This window comes from Delphinapterus leucas, chromosome 12, assembly GCF_059928025.1.
Source record: "Delphinapterus leucas isolate spDelLeu-1000000601 "Yukka" chromosome 12, BTC_Dleu_Yukka2, whole genome shotgun sequence".
NCBI lineage: Eukaryota > Metazoa > Chordata > Mammalia > Artiodactyla > Monodontidae > Delphinapterus > Delphinapterus leucas.
The window spans coordinates 77,431,540-77,447,082 of NC_143140.1; the positions used below are offsets into that span (position 1 = coordinate 77,431,540).

At 36.6% G+C, this 15,543-nt stretch overlaps 1 long non-coding RNA gene across 1 annotated transcript in view; it reads left to right on the plus strand.

The window, feature by feature from the left end:
• LOC149747903 (uncharacterized) overlaps positions 1–15,543 on the plus strand; it is a 41,130-nt gene that overhangs the window by 1,231 nt on the left and 24,356 nt on the right. The window contains exon 2 of the long non-coding RNA XR_016395245.1: positions 1,316–1,489. This is a non-coding gene — a long non-coding RNA (uncharacterized LOC149747903). The remainder of the gene's footprint in view (positions 1–1,315; positions 1,490–15,543) is intronic.

Sequence of the window (15,543 nt, forward strand, 5' to 3'; positions counted from 1 at the left end):
CATTCTGGAAGCTCCCAGCTGTGAAATAGCTGTTCACCCCTGACAACACTCAGTTCATCCACCCATTAGATGCTAAAGATGTAATAGCATTCCTCAAGTGGGAATCAGTTGATCAGACATCAACCAATCAGGGAACCACTCTGTGTACATAGAGTTCAACTGCTTCTTCTTGAAACTGTAAATGTAGCTGAAGTCAGACCGCTTGCTTCCTTGTGTGGTCCACTAGGCCAAAGCTATAGATCCAGTTCCTTTTGGGGATAGTAGCTTTATTCTAACCTTGCCCCTAACTCAGGTCATCAATTTTAGAAAAGAATGTTTTAAGTTGTTCTCAAGGGGGAGGAATGGTTGAGAGGTAGTAAATGAGTAAATGTAAATTTAACTCCCTTTGGAGGCAGAAAAGCATGACTGATGATTTAGGAGTAGAACTTTGTTTTGCAAAGCCCTTTCATGTTCGTTTTTCCATTTGGTCCTAAAATGATAATATGAGATATTTAAATTTTTCATTTGAAGAGGAATCTGTGTCTCAGAAATTTGGTGATTTGCCACAGTTTGGCTCTCAGAGAACAAGAGAATCTAGAATTCCTCTGGATTCTCTGTCTAGGCTATTTCCTCTTATTACTAAGTCATGTTGTCTATCAAATAAAAATGAACAAATTTTCACCAAACTTTCTAGGTTGCCATGGGAAAAATGAAGGCAAGAGGTGTGTAATTACTTGATGACACAAGGCAGAGTATATCAACAACAAGGATCATTCAGACCCAGCACTCCTTAATAGAAAGATCATTAATAAAATTGCTTGAGAAGTTTATTCCATATTCTACTTATATTTGCCTGCTCTGTGGAAGTGAAGCTGATGGCTACTCAGTGTGATTGAGGCTTGCCAAAGATGACTTTTTGCAAAAAGTGACTTTTTGTTTCCATTTTCCTTACTACCAATCTGTCTTAGGATTGCTTTTCCTCCTCCTGACAAAATGAAAATATTAAGGTCAAAGTCACTATTTCAGAATGAATCACAATGTCCAAAGCCATTGGTAAAGTGTGTGTAGTACTAACAGTGAGAGGAAGAAACATTGTCTTGGAAAATTGGTGCTAGTAGAGGTGATCAGCTGTGTTGAAGTGAATGAGTGCCAGGTCAAACAAACAAGAAATGGTATCATAGGGCCTGGGCATGCTTTGCTGTAGCTTGACCACGTTGCGGGGCAGGAGGTGTGTGACTTGAACACAATGTTTAGAACTTCACAGTTTTTGCTCAGGCTAGTCATGGATAGGTTTAACTGTTAACTTTCAATTTAATTTTTCCTTGGTGATTTGCAGGTCAAATTTATTTCAAAGTCCAAAGTTTGTTCTGTCTCCCCTGCTGCAAGCTCAACCTGCAAACTGAAAACTCTGCCTCTCCTAATTTGTAAAGCAAAATTTGGAATCTGTACATAAAATGCTGCATTGGACATGACCTTAGGACATAAGGAAACGGGAATTCACCATTTCTTTGTAAGTACTTATTTTGGGTGTTAATAAAGCAATGCTTGTAAGTTAGGTAAGCACAAGGAAAAAGTTGAAGTTGGGTCTGTTGGGTAAGGAAAGATATAAGATTATATTCAGTGTTTATTAATGAAGATAATATAATCTGTATCCTTGGTACCCTTCTGAGTCCCTCCCCATCTCCATTCCCAATTGTTACTTTTCCTAATTGCATTTTTTTTCCAGGTGATTTTGTCAATATGGCCTCTGAGCATTAAGGAATAGTAATATTGTAGATAAGTCTTTCGATGCTTATGACTTAAGTAATATTTATTATGCAATTCTGACAAAAATAGAAATGAAATACTTTTTTTTTTTTTTGCGGTATGCGGGCCTCTCACTGTTGTGGCCTCTCCCGTAGTGGAGCACAGGCTCTGGACGTGCAGGCTCAGCAGCCATGGCTCATGGGCCTAGCCGCTCCACGGCACGTGGGATCTTCCCGGACCGGGGCACGAACCCGCGTCCCCTGCATCGCCAGGCGGACTCTCAACCACTGCACCACCAGGGAAGCCCCAGAAATACTTTTTGAATATTTAAAAGGTTTCTATCATGTGTCATTTTAAAGTACAAATGTGATGTAGCACTTTCAGAATGAATCTAAAATCTCAAGGAAGGTTAATCATAGTAGTGTTAGCATAAAATGATGCTTGCCAGAGGATAAAGAACCTTTCTGAAGCTTCCATCCACTGGAAGGCTACACCATGCTCAGACATCAGCACTGGTGTATTTTTTAGGTCAATTTTGGAGACAATGGCAAAATTAGGTATGAGTTTCACTTCCTTTAAATCCTGTAAATTTGCTGAATTCCTTTTTGGGCTCTTAAACTTAAATACTTTACATACTGCATGATAGTAGTATCTAATGATCAATTATGTCCATGTTCCATAAATTCCCCTCTTGACTATTAGCTCCTGAGAGTTAATTTTTAAAAAACAAACCAAATCCATCCAACCATCTCAGGTAACTCTAGTGAAACCAATTTAAAGACAGATATTTGGAAACCACTTGAGCAAATGACCTCCAGCTTATGAACTAATTGATTCCTGGATGCTTAAAAAACAAGTTTATGTAAATCAAATCCTTATTTCCCATATGCATAATGTTATAAACTGGGGCACCAATCCTGGACACCATCTCATACCTTAAAAATACCAAAATTACCTTCACAAGAATTAACTCAAAATAGGTCACAGATCTAAATATAAAATACAAAACTATAAAATTACTAGAAGATAACACAGAAGAAAACCTAGATGGCCTTGGGTATGGTGATGATGGTACTTTTAGATAATATACCAAAGGCATGATCCATGACAAAAAAATTGATGAGCTAAACTTCATTAAAATTAAAATAATCTGCTCTGCAAAAGACAATATCAAGAGAATTAGAAGACAAGACACATACTGGGAGAAAATATTTGCAAAAGACTCATCTGATAAAGGACTGTAACTACAGTCATTAGTTAAGGGATACACAAGATAAAAAGATGTAAGATGTAACTTATAAAACATAAAAAAAGTGTTGGGTGGGGGAGAGCAAAAAATGTCAAGCTTTAGAATGTTATCAGCCTTAAGTTCTTACCAACTTAACGTAGACTGTTACAGATGTAAGTTGTTATATGTAAGCCTCATGGTAACCACAAAGCAAAAACCTATAGTAGATACACAAAACTTAAAGAGAAAGGATTTTAAACATACCACTAAACAAAGTTAGCAAATTATGAAGGAAGAGAGCAAGAGAAGAAGAAAGGAATAGAGAGGAACTATAAAACAACCAGAAAACAATTAACAAAATGACAATAAGTAAATACCTATTAGTAACTGCTTTACATATAAATATACTTTGACATACTATACTATGTCAAAAGACATAGAGTGGCTTAATGGATAAAAAGCAAGATCCGTCTGTATGCTGCCTACTAGAGACTCACTTCAGATATAAGGAAACACACAGACTGAAAATGAAAGGATGGAAAAAGCTATTCTATGCAAATGGAAACTAAAAGAAAGCTGGGGTAGCTATACTTATATCAGACAAAATAGAATTTAAAACAAAGACTATAATAAGAGACAAAGAAGGGCATTACGTAATGATAAAGGGATCAATCCAACAAGCGGATTTAACATTTGTAAATATTTATACACCCAACATAGGAGCACCTAAATATATAAAGCATATATTAACAGACTAAAGGGAGAAATAGCAATACAATAATTTATATCAATGGATAAATCATCTAGACAGAATATCATTAAGGAAACATCAGCCTTAAATGACACATTAGTTCAGATGAACTTAACAGAAATATACAGAACATTCCATCCAAAAGCAACAGAATACACATTCTTCTAAAGTGCATATGAAATATTATCCATAAGTGATCCTATCTTAGGCCACAAAACAATTCTTAATAAACTTAAGAAGATTGAAATCATATCAGGCATATTTTCCCACCACAGAGGTGGGAAATCAATTACAAGAAGAAAACTGGAAAATTTACAAATAAGTGAAGATTAAACAACATGCTGCTGAACAACCAATGAGTTAAAGAAGAAATGGAAAGATAAATTTAAAAAAATACCTTGAGACAAGTGAAAATGGAAATACAACATACCAAAATATATGGGATACAGCAAAAGCAGTTCTTAGAGGGAAGTTCATAGAGATAAATGCCTACATCAAGAAACAAGAAAAATCTCAAACAACCTAGTAATAATATATAATAATTATATCAAGGTATAATAAGTATTTAATATAATTGTATAATAATTTCAATAGATGCAGAAAAAGCATTTGACAAAGTTCAACATCCATTCATGATTAAAGCTCTCAAGAAAATATGTATAGAAGGAATTTACCATAACACAAAATAGGCCATAGGCCATATGTGAAAAGCCCACAGCTAATATCATATTCAGTGAGGAAAAAATGAAAACTTTCTCTTGAATATCTGGTACAAGGCAATAATGCCCACTCTCACCACTTCTATTCAACATAGTACTGGAAGTCCTAGCCAGAGCAGTGAGATAAGAAAAGAGAAATAAAAGGCATCCAAATTGGAAAAGAAGTACAATTATCCCTATTTGCAGATGACATAATTATATATGTAGAAAACCCTAAAGACTCAACCAACAAAACCTGTTAGAGCTAATAAATGAATTCGATAAAGTTGAAGGATACAAAATCAGCATAAATACAAAAATCATTCATGTTTCTATACACAAACAAACTATCTGAAAGGGAAATTAAGGAAACAATTCTGTTCACAATAGCAACAAAATAATAAAATACTTAGGAATAAACTTAACAAAAGACATAGACTTATACACTGAAAATTATAAAACATTGATGATGGAAATTAAAGAAGACACAGATAAATGGAAAGACATCTTATGTTCATGAACTGGAAGAATTCATAAAATGTCCATACTACCCAAAGCCATCTGTAGATTCAATGCAACCCCTATCAAAACCCCAATGACATTCATTACAGAAGTAGTAAAAACAATCCCAAAATTCATATGGAACCCTAAAAGAATCTTGAGAAGGAAAAACAAAGCTGAAGGTATCATACTTCCTGGTTTCAAACTTTATTACAAAGCTATATCAAAACAGTATGGTACTGGCATAATAAAGACATATAGATCAGTGTAACAGAATAGAGAGCCCAGAAATAAATCCACACATTTACAGTCAGCCGATCTTTGGCAAGGATGCTAATTACCCATAATGAGGAAAGGATAGTCTCTTCAATAAATTTTGGGAGAACTGGACCCTTCTCTCACACCATCTACAAAAACCAATTCAAAGCAGATTAAAGGAATAAACATAATTCTTGAAACTGCAAAACTACCAGATTAAAACATAGGGAAAAAGCTTCTTCACATTAGTCTGGGCAGTGATTTTTTTGGATATGACACTAAAAGCCCAGGAACAAAAGCAAAAACAGACAATGAGATTTGTCTATTTTTCTATGAGATTACATCAAACTAAAATGTTTCTGCACAACAAAGGAACCAATCAACAGAGTGGAAAAGCAACCTACAGAATGGGAGAAAATATTTGCAAACAATATAACTGGTAAGGGGTTAATACCTGAAATATATAAATAACTCAATCAGTTAAACAGCAAAAACAAGCAAACAATAAAACCCAAAAATAAACCCCATGAAAAAATGGGCTAAGCGCATAGCACAGGGAGATCAGCTCGGTGCTTTGTGACCACCTAGAGGGCTGGGATAGGGAGGGTGGGAGGGAGGGAGACGCAAGAGGGAAGAGATAAGGGAACATATGTATATGTATAACTGATTCACTTTGTTATAAAGCAGAAACTGACACACCATTGTAAAGCAATTATACTCTAATAAAGATGTTTTTAAAAAAATGGGCTAAGGACCTGAATAGATACTTATCAAAAGAGCACATACAAATGGCCAACAGGTATACGGATGAAGGGATGCTCAACATCACTAATCATCAGAGAAGTCGAAATCAAACCTACAATGAGATATTACCTCAAACTTGTTAGAATGGCTATTATCAAAAAGACAAGGGCTTCCCTGGTAGCGCAGTGGTTGAGAGTCCGCCTGCCGATGCAGGGGACTCGGGTTCGTGCCCCGGTCCGGGAGGATCCCACGTGCCGCGGAGCGGCTGGGCCCGTGAGCCATGGCCGCTGAGCCTGCGCATCCGGAGCCTGTGCTCCGCAGCCGGGGAGGCCACAGCGGTGAGAGGCCCGCGTACCGCAAAAAAAAAAAAAAAAAAAAAGACAAAAGAGCGGTTGGCAAGGATATAGAGAAAAAGGAACCCTGGTACACTGTTGGTGGGAATATAAATTAGTACAGCCATCATGGAAAACAGCTTGTAAATTCCTCAGAAAGTTAAAAATAGAGCTACCATATGATCTAGCAATCTCACATCTGGGTATATAACCAAAGGAAATGAAACAAGTATCTTGAAGAGATATCTGCACTTCTATGGGGTTCATTGCAGCATTATGCACAATATTCAATACATAGAAACAACCTAAAGTGTTCATCAGTGGATGAGTGGATAAAGAAAATGTGAATATATATATAGTTCAGCCTTAAAAGAAAAGAAAATCCTGCCATTTGCAACATGGACAAACCTGGAGAACGTTGTGCTAAGTGAAATAAGCCAGACACAGAAAGACAAACTACTACATGATGTCATTTATCTGTGGAATCTAAAACATTTGAACTCATAAAAGCAGAAAAGTAGAAAGGTATTTGCCAGGGGCTGGGGGATGGGAGAAATGGGGAGATGTTCAAATGGTACACATGTTCAGTTATGCAGGATGAATAGGTTCTGGAGATCTAATGTACAGCATGTGACCATAATAATAGTATTGTATTGTATACCTGCAGTTTGCTAGAAGAGTTGATCCTAAGTGTTCTCACTACAAAAACTATAATAACCATGTGAGGTTATGGATATCTTAATTAACTTGATTGTAGTAGTCATGTTACAATGTACATGTATATTAAATCATCAAGTTGGATGCCTTAAGTATATACAAGTTATATTTGTCAATACCTCAATGAAGCTGAAAAAGGTGGTAATTGAGAAATTTCAACAGTTTGAACTACCCTCATCAAAAAATGATTCATTTGTAATCAATAGGTATTATATATCTCATTGTATTATTTTGATCCTTTGAAAGGCAATTATCCATGTAGAAGAAATTCTTAGCCAAACAATATTACAATAGCTAGAAGCTTTGTGTGTCCCAAATATTTTTAACAAATGTGGGTTTTCTAGATTTTGTTTGACAAGGAGTGGGAGGAATTTCACCTGTTCTACCAGAAACCAATAAAGGAGTCCTGTTGCTTTAATGCCTATTTCTCCTGTGCAGAATATTTGTTCAATTTTTTCCAGTTAAATTTAATATATGAAAATCAACTTGAAAAGCATAAATGTGTATCATTAAGGAGGGTAATTCATAATGGATATACTGGCAGAAATGAAATATTTAATTAAACATTGAAAATAAATCCAAATCATCAGTGAGTATTACCCTGATTACAAAAGAGTCATCTTCTTATGCAAAATAGAATATTTATGAATGTGTGTTTTCAGTCATTTTGAATACAGATATGTATTTGGAAAATTCTTCAGATTTATTGAAGTTCCTCTGCCCTAAATAGCCAGTTTTAGTTAAGTTTTTTTATCATCCTCATCCCTTTTACAGTGCAAGCTTAAAGAGATGTAATATTTCTATAGTGACTGCTGGCTATATAGTCATTAGAAAATTCAAAATACTGAAATGAATGATGGAAAAAATATGTTTGTAGATGTAAATAAATCTTGCTTTTAGTTTCTCTGTACCATATGCTTTATTTTCTAATTAGAGACAAATATATAACTATGTGGAAGCTACAAAAAATGTTTCATTGCTGTTATGTCATAAGGGTCTCTTTGCTATTTTAGAGTGTTTTTTGAAAACCTGGTATGTTAAAATCTTTTGTGGCAAGTATCAAAATATTGGTTTAGACAGATTTCCTAACTTAGTCTGAACTTCTCTTTATAATTTAATATCCTTCCATTTCTTGGAGAAGCATGAGTGCTTTTCTACTGTACAATAAGTCTCATAGGAAAGTGATCATCACCCACATTTTGAAGGAAAATGCTGTGGCTTGTAGAGACATTGCCTGAAAATTATAGTAAGCTTTGCTAGTTTGAATGAGGTTTTAAATAGTGCACAGAAAAGGTAAAAATACAGACCAAATTCTGTACAGAGTTGACTTCTCTGCTACCTTATTGCTATATAATGCAAAGGAAAATTTATGAAGTCTGTGAGGCAGGTGTACCCTAGGCAGACATAGTAGAAACACTAACAATATGAGAATAACTTAAAGGATATAGAAACCAACTCCCCATTCCTCCGTATCTAAAATACCCATTCACAGTTGCTTTGGTACTTGAAAGTATATTATTAGATATTTATTTCTTTGGATAAAGATATTACATATGCAGGAATTTTTTATTTTTTTACTTATGATACATTCTATTCAGCAACTATTTTACATAATTGTATGTCAAATGCTTTACAAATTGTGGGAATATAAAGTTGAATGAGATAGAATCCTCGTCAATTTCTCTCACGGTCTAGTAAGAAAAGAAAGCTGTGTTAAGATGAGTGTAATGAACTTTTGTATGTGCTATGATAGAGTGCTGATTATTGTGAGGGCATAAATGAGCGAATGACAAACTATTGGGATGGTTAGAAACTGCTGAGGATAATCGAGTGTTGGGTAATTGAGTGTTGAAGGATTAATAGGTATGTTCCAGGTAGACAAGGAGATAAGGTATCCTCAGTAAAATGAGCCTCTTGAGTATGAAGGCCTGGAGGTGGATTTTTTGAAGAAATTGTAGGCTGTTGCACATAGGTGGAATGAAGAGTGAAAGTGAACACATGGTAAGGGAAGAGCAAGAAGTGAATTAAAATGGGGGAGTAGCCAAGGGTTTGATTATGGGAACATTTTATACCATGATAAGGCCCTTGGAATTTATTCCATTATCAATATGGGGGGCATAGAATGATTTTAATCAGGGAAATTATATGGTCAGATTTGTGTAATAGATAATTCTAGCTATGCTGTGGGGGACAGAACAGATGGGAAGACTCTGGAGACAGATTATTAGAACATCATTGCAGCTAGCGAGCCCAAATATGGGAAGGAATTGGACTAAGGCAGTATCAGGAGGAATGGAGAGGAGGGGAGCAATCTGTGAGTTAGGTAGTGCCTTTTATAGAGATAAGGAGTACATCAGCTGGTAGATAAGGAGCACATCAGCAGGTAGATAAGGAGTACATCAGCAGGTAGATAGAGTTTGGAGAAAAAGATGCTTTCAGTTTGGGTCTTGCTGAGTTTCAGATGCCTGTGGATAGAATGCACAAAAGGGGCACTTGATTTGGACAAGTTGAATAATTAAATGAATGACCACATGAGAGTAGGACTAGAGAAAAAGTCTGGCCTGGAGATGGAGATGAGCACACAGGTGGTAGATGAAGTCAAGGGAAAGGATAAAATCACTCAGAGACCGCTTGTAAAGCAGGAAGAGATGAAGGCCAAGAATAGAGCCCTGGGGAACACCACCATTTAAAGAGCAAGTATAAGAGAAAGAGCTGAAAAGGAGACTTAGAACGCGTGGGCTGAGTTGTAAGATGGAACACCCAGAAAGCATAAATGTCATAGAAACTGAGTGAAGAGAGAGTTTTAATATTGGGGGGAACAAGTGCTGGAGAGAAATCAAGTCTCAGAAAATGAAAAAGATTCTATGGGTCTCTCAGGAGGTCATTAGTGACTTTTGCTTGAGGAGTTTAAGTAGTGATGAGGGGGGACTTGCTTGCAGTAGGGTGAAGAGTGAATGAGAAGTGAAGAGAAGTGGTCATCTAGTGTAGATTTTCTTTCTAGGAGGTGGTTGTGAGTAGAGAGAGATGTAGCAGGAGGTGAAGAAGAATCTAGGGTCAAATTTTTATTTACTTTTTAATTGTTTATCTTACTTATTTTTAACAGCTTTCCTGAGGCATAACTGACATATAAACATTGTATATGTTCAAGGTGTACACCTTATAATAATTCTTGCCTTCTGTTTGATGTCCATTCCCACCTTTAGCACCGCTGTCTTCCCAAACAGGGATCCATTCTGCATTACTCATTCTGTTCCTCCAGCAAACCTACCCAAAACAAGCACTGAACTAGGAACCAGGAGACCTGGATTCTGGTCTTGTCTTGCCCCAGTGAGTTTTTTTTGTTTGTTTGTTTTGTTTTTTTGCGGTACACGGGCCTCTCACTGTTGCGGCCTCTCCCGTTGCGGAGCACAGGCTCCGGACGTGCAGGCTCAGCGGCCATGGCTCACGGGCCCAGCCGCTCCGCAGCACGTGGGATCTTCCCGGATCGGGGCACGAACCCATGTCCCCTGCATTGGCAGGCAGATTCTTAACCACTGCGCCACCAGGGAAGCCCCCCAATGAGTTTTATGATCCTGGACAAGTCACTTAATTTCTACGACTTTCAGGTTACTTATTTTTAAATCATAACAGCTGAAAAGACCCTTTCCATCTCCATCTTTCTATATGTCTTTGACCACTCTTGCATAAAAGGTGTAAACATACTTGTTAATTGATAACAACTTAAATGGCATCTGTTTTTAGGATCATTTGTATTGTAGTAGTATTTAAAACCTTTAAGAAAAGTTCAAACAATTTAAATTCAAGATACAAACAAGAAGTGGGGGACTTTGGAGGGCACTGTACTTCCCTGGTACTTGGAAATCACACCACATAGACACCTTTTCCATGTATAGAACTCACCCTTACTGATTATATTAAGATGAGAAGCTAGCTAAGAAACAATAACCAAAATTTGTTCCAGGCCATGGTAATGAGGCAACTTTTAAACCCTGCTGGTAGTAACAGTTGATTACAACTCCATCCTTTCAGAAATTCCTTGTCAAGCCCCAAACCTTAGAGTCATCCGTGATTCATTTTTAAAAAATTCCACTCCACATTCATTCCTTCAGAAAATCCTACTGGCTCTACTTAATAATCCTATTGACTCTAACCAGAGGCTGACCATTTCTCACTATCTATTGCTACCGGCCTGGTCTAATTCAGCCACTGTTATCTTTTGTCTGTATTATTGCACTAGTCTCCTAACTGGTCTCAGTACTTCCACACCTGCCTCTCTACAGAATATTCTTCTCAAAGTAGTCAGAGTAATCTTATTAAATCATAAGTCAGATCATGTCACTTCTCTGCTCAAAACTGTTTGATGGCTCCCCTATTTCATGCAGAATAGAAACCAGATTCCTTACAATGTCTTGCAAGGCTCTGTATAAACTGTTCCCCATTTGTTTTCTGACCTCATTCCCTACTGTTTTCTCACTCATTCACTTTGTTCCATCCAGAAAGACATCCTTATGTGTCTTCAGTCACACCAAGAGCCCTCAAACCTCAGGGCATTTCACTGGATGCTTCCTCTGCTTGAAACACTCATATATATCTTCAAGGCTCACTCCCTCACCTCCTTCAAATATTTGTTCAATTGTCACCTTCTCAATAGGCCTGACTATCCCATTTAAAATTAAATCTTACTTTCTGGTCTCCAGTTTACACTTCTGTACCCTAATCTGCAGTTCTATTTTCACTAGGGTACTTGTGACATATATAATTTACTAGTTCATTATGTTTAATATTTATTTTGTTTCTTCTTTTTTTTTAAGATGTTGGGGGTATGAGTTTATTAATTTATTTATTTATTTTTGCTGTGTTGGGTCTCAGTCTCTGTGCGAGGGCCCTCTCCAGCCGTGGCAAGCGGGGGCCACTCTTCATCGCGGTGCACGGACCTCTCACCATCGCGGCCTCTCCCGCCGCGGAGCACAGGCTCCAGACGCGCAGGCTCAGCAGCTGTGGCCCACGGGCCCAGCTGCTCCACGGCATGCGGGATCCTCCCAGACCAGGGCTCGAACCTGTGTCCCCTGCATAGACAGGCAGACTCTCAACCACTGCGCCACCAGGGAAGCCCTATTTTCTTTCTTCTTGATAGAAGGAAATCAGAGATTTTTTTGTGTAGTTCACTGATCTATCCCAAATCACTTAGAAAAGTGCCAGGCATGTGGTAGGCACTCAATAAATATCAATTGTTGTTGAATTGACAACAGTAACATCAACAGTGACTATTATGGTCTGAATGTTTATGTGCCCCCCACAAATCCATATTTTGAAATGTAACCCCCTAGGTAATGGTATTAGGAGATGGGGCCTTTGGGACGTGATTAGGTCATAAGTGTAGGGGTCTCATGAATGGAATTATTGCCGTTATGAAAGAGGCTCCGCTTAGATCTCTCGCTGCTCCTGCCACATGAGGATACAAACAAAGTTTGTAACCTAGGAAAGGGCCCTCACCTGGCTGTGCTGGTTCCCTGCTTTCAGACTTCCAGACTCCAAAACCTTGAGAAATAAATTTCTATTGTTTATAAACTACCCAGTCTTTTGTATTTTATTATAGCAGCCTGAACAGACTAAGACAATGGCCACCTATATTTACATAGCAACTTAGAGTTTTTAAAATATATTTATTTTTCAGAGGCTGTAATAAATATGGCAATGGCATGGGGCTCCTCCTAATGAAACCTTGTCAGCTAGATTAGTATGAGATTCACCAGGGAAAGCAGAGCCTTAAGGAACTGGGAAGGAAGGTATATACAACACATATGATAAGCAGCGACCCTGCAAAGTCCATTATGCTCAGCAGCTTTTGTGAGAGTGGATAGTTGAATTAATGGTTTGTTGGTTGGGGCTATAGAAAATAGAAAGCATTGTTCCAGAGGTGAGGTAAAGAAGCCATTAAAAAATGAGCATTGCCTAAGTCACAATTTCATCTATATCTGTCTCTTTTAGAGCATTATAATCAGAGAATATTGTGTTTGGTTGGCTAAGACAACAGTTAAGAAACAAAAATTTGTTTACTTTTCAAGTTATTACCAGATTTGTGTATATGTGGTTTATACATTGTGGATACAATGGGGAAAAATACCATGCAAGCAATGAGAATAGATATACTGGAAGACTAGGGCCTTTCTTTTGAAATGTGCACATTTAGTCTGTGATGCACAGCTTAATGATTCCTTAGTGGTAACAGAAGAAAATCCCAAATGAATTTTGTTTGTGAAATATTAACAAATTTAGCCTGAGAATAGTAGCATCAAAAATATCTGTCTTACATAACTTGTGGGAAACAAAGCTGCTTGAACCTGCATAAGCAAACAAGTATTTTGTTTCTCCCTGAAAAATCAAATCTCCAACTAGAAAATAACCATTTACTTTTAGCTGCAGTAACTAGACTATAAAGCAAATAAAGGACCGGTATAGCTCCCTTGGGGAGAAAGAGAAAGAGGCTGTATTTGTAAATTCTACATATGGTTATCTATCTCATTTAATTAGTTAAGTAAAATTAAATAAACACGATTTTGTAACTGGAACATATATTGTGATAGGAAGATTAAATATAAAAGAATTAGATTTCAGGTAGGAATATGCAACTCTGTTTCTAAAGTAAATCTGGAATTAAAAGTTGTATAGTTGTCTAGAAATATATTAATTATGTATTTAAATAAATAGTTAGAATATGGAAAATAACACAAGTTGAAAATATATCATTAATATAATGAATTACCAACTCTATTGTTCTTGTTACATGCATCATGGGCTAAATTTAATTTTTAAAAAGCTTTTCCTTGCAAAAATATGCATGATATAAAACTGTTCTTGTAAGCTCTTCTAAAAGACTCTATTGAAATTACCTGTTCAGCAAATAATAGTAGAAATTAATGTCACGTAGCAGTTTCTTCCAAGTTTAACCATCTATATCTCCGCCAAGACAGATGTTCAAATTATGGGCATTCTTTTTATGTCATATATTTACTTTAAAAGTTAGTCTAACTCTGATTTTTCCATTTGTGACACTCTTTATAACTTTATTTCATTTTTTACTGACTCTCTAGCTCCAGCTACAGGCACTAGATGCTTGATAGGAACTGTTTAGTTATTTTTAAAGAAAAATTATCTTTTATTTCCAATCCATTGAAATCACAGCTATTGAAGATAATGAGACCAGTGAGTAATTATTCCAGGAGGCAGTATTTAACCTCTCATACTGGTAGAGAGACTGTCATCAAGGTAGAGTGTGTTTACATGTCCTAATATCTGGGAGGAAATTATCTGGAGGTAAATATAATTTTTTAATGAAAAATGCATGGCCGTTAATAATTTAACCATACATTTTTAAAGCATTAATTTTATCAGTTGGGAAGGAATTTATATGCAATTAGAATTCCTGATGGATTGTGGCTTATATAAGAAAGGCAAGAAATCTGAACGAAGGTGATGACAGGTTGCGTATAGCAGCTCAAGGATAGCATTTCACTTTGTTAGCATCTCCACGCCATCTCTCAGTGGCCTTCCAGACATAGTCTCAAGAAGGCTGCAGCAGCTGCAGGCACCGAAACCACACAACCAGTATCCTGAGTAGAAAGGGCCAGGGACATAAAAATTTCTTCTTGCAAAGTCTATCTTTTTATAGGGGGACAGAATTTTTCCCCAAAGTCTCCTAGCAGACTTTCTCTTATGTCTTGTTGAGCATAACTATTGTGATATGACCACCTCTGTCTCCAAGAAATTTGTGAAAAAATATTTAATGAAGGAACGTGGTATAATAGGATTTCTGTAACTAGTTTTTATTAATCATGGGTCATTTTCTAGGGCTAACAAAAGACTTACCTTCCCTGAGATGAAGGAATCTTAGCCGGCTACCTGAATACAACTAAGATTCTGTTAGGGAAGACTTGACAAGATATGGAATAAGATTTTTCCTGATGTTCTGCAATTATGGCTAACACCCAAAGCTGGCAATAAAAACAAAAAGTATTACACCTATTGCAATCTATACCTATAAGCAATTGGGGCTGGCCATCATCCTTGGGTTTGTATGTCAAGTACCCGGTTATGGTCATATCTGTGCTATAGTGTGTGTCTGTTTATATAAGTATAGAGGTATGTACAAATTACTTAGTAGTTATGAACTCAAAACAGAAAATAGAAAACTTTTATTAAAGGACAGCAAATATTTGAAACAAGTAAAGGTCAATACTAAAAGCCAGGCATCAAGAAATATAACTGTGTGGAAAATTGATGCAGTTAATAGGATATCAGTGTTACACTGATACAGTCCAGGAACTTTACTCATGGAGTAAGCATTATTCTTATGGAGCATATATTCTCCTTATTTACTTGCTGTGAATCAATCACAGATTTTACTTTGAGTTTTCCAGAAGTCAGTGCAAAGCAGAAGCATATTTTAATATGTGATTCAAGGCAATATAATGTAGGAATTAGTTACTTGCTTAAAATATGGTCATCACTTAACACTAAGACCAGAAAGAGATGTCACCTGAGTGTCTCAAAAGAACACTTGTACTACAGAAACAATATCCTCATTATCAT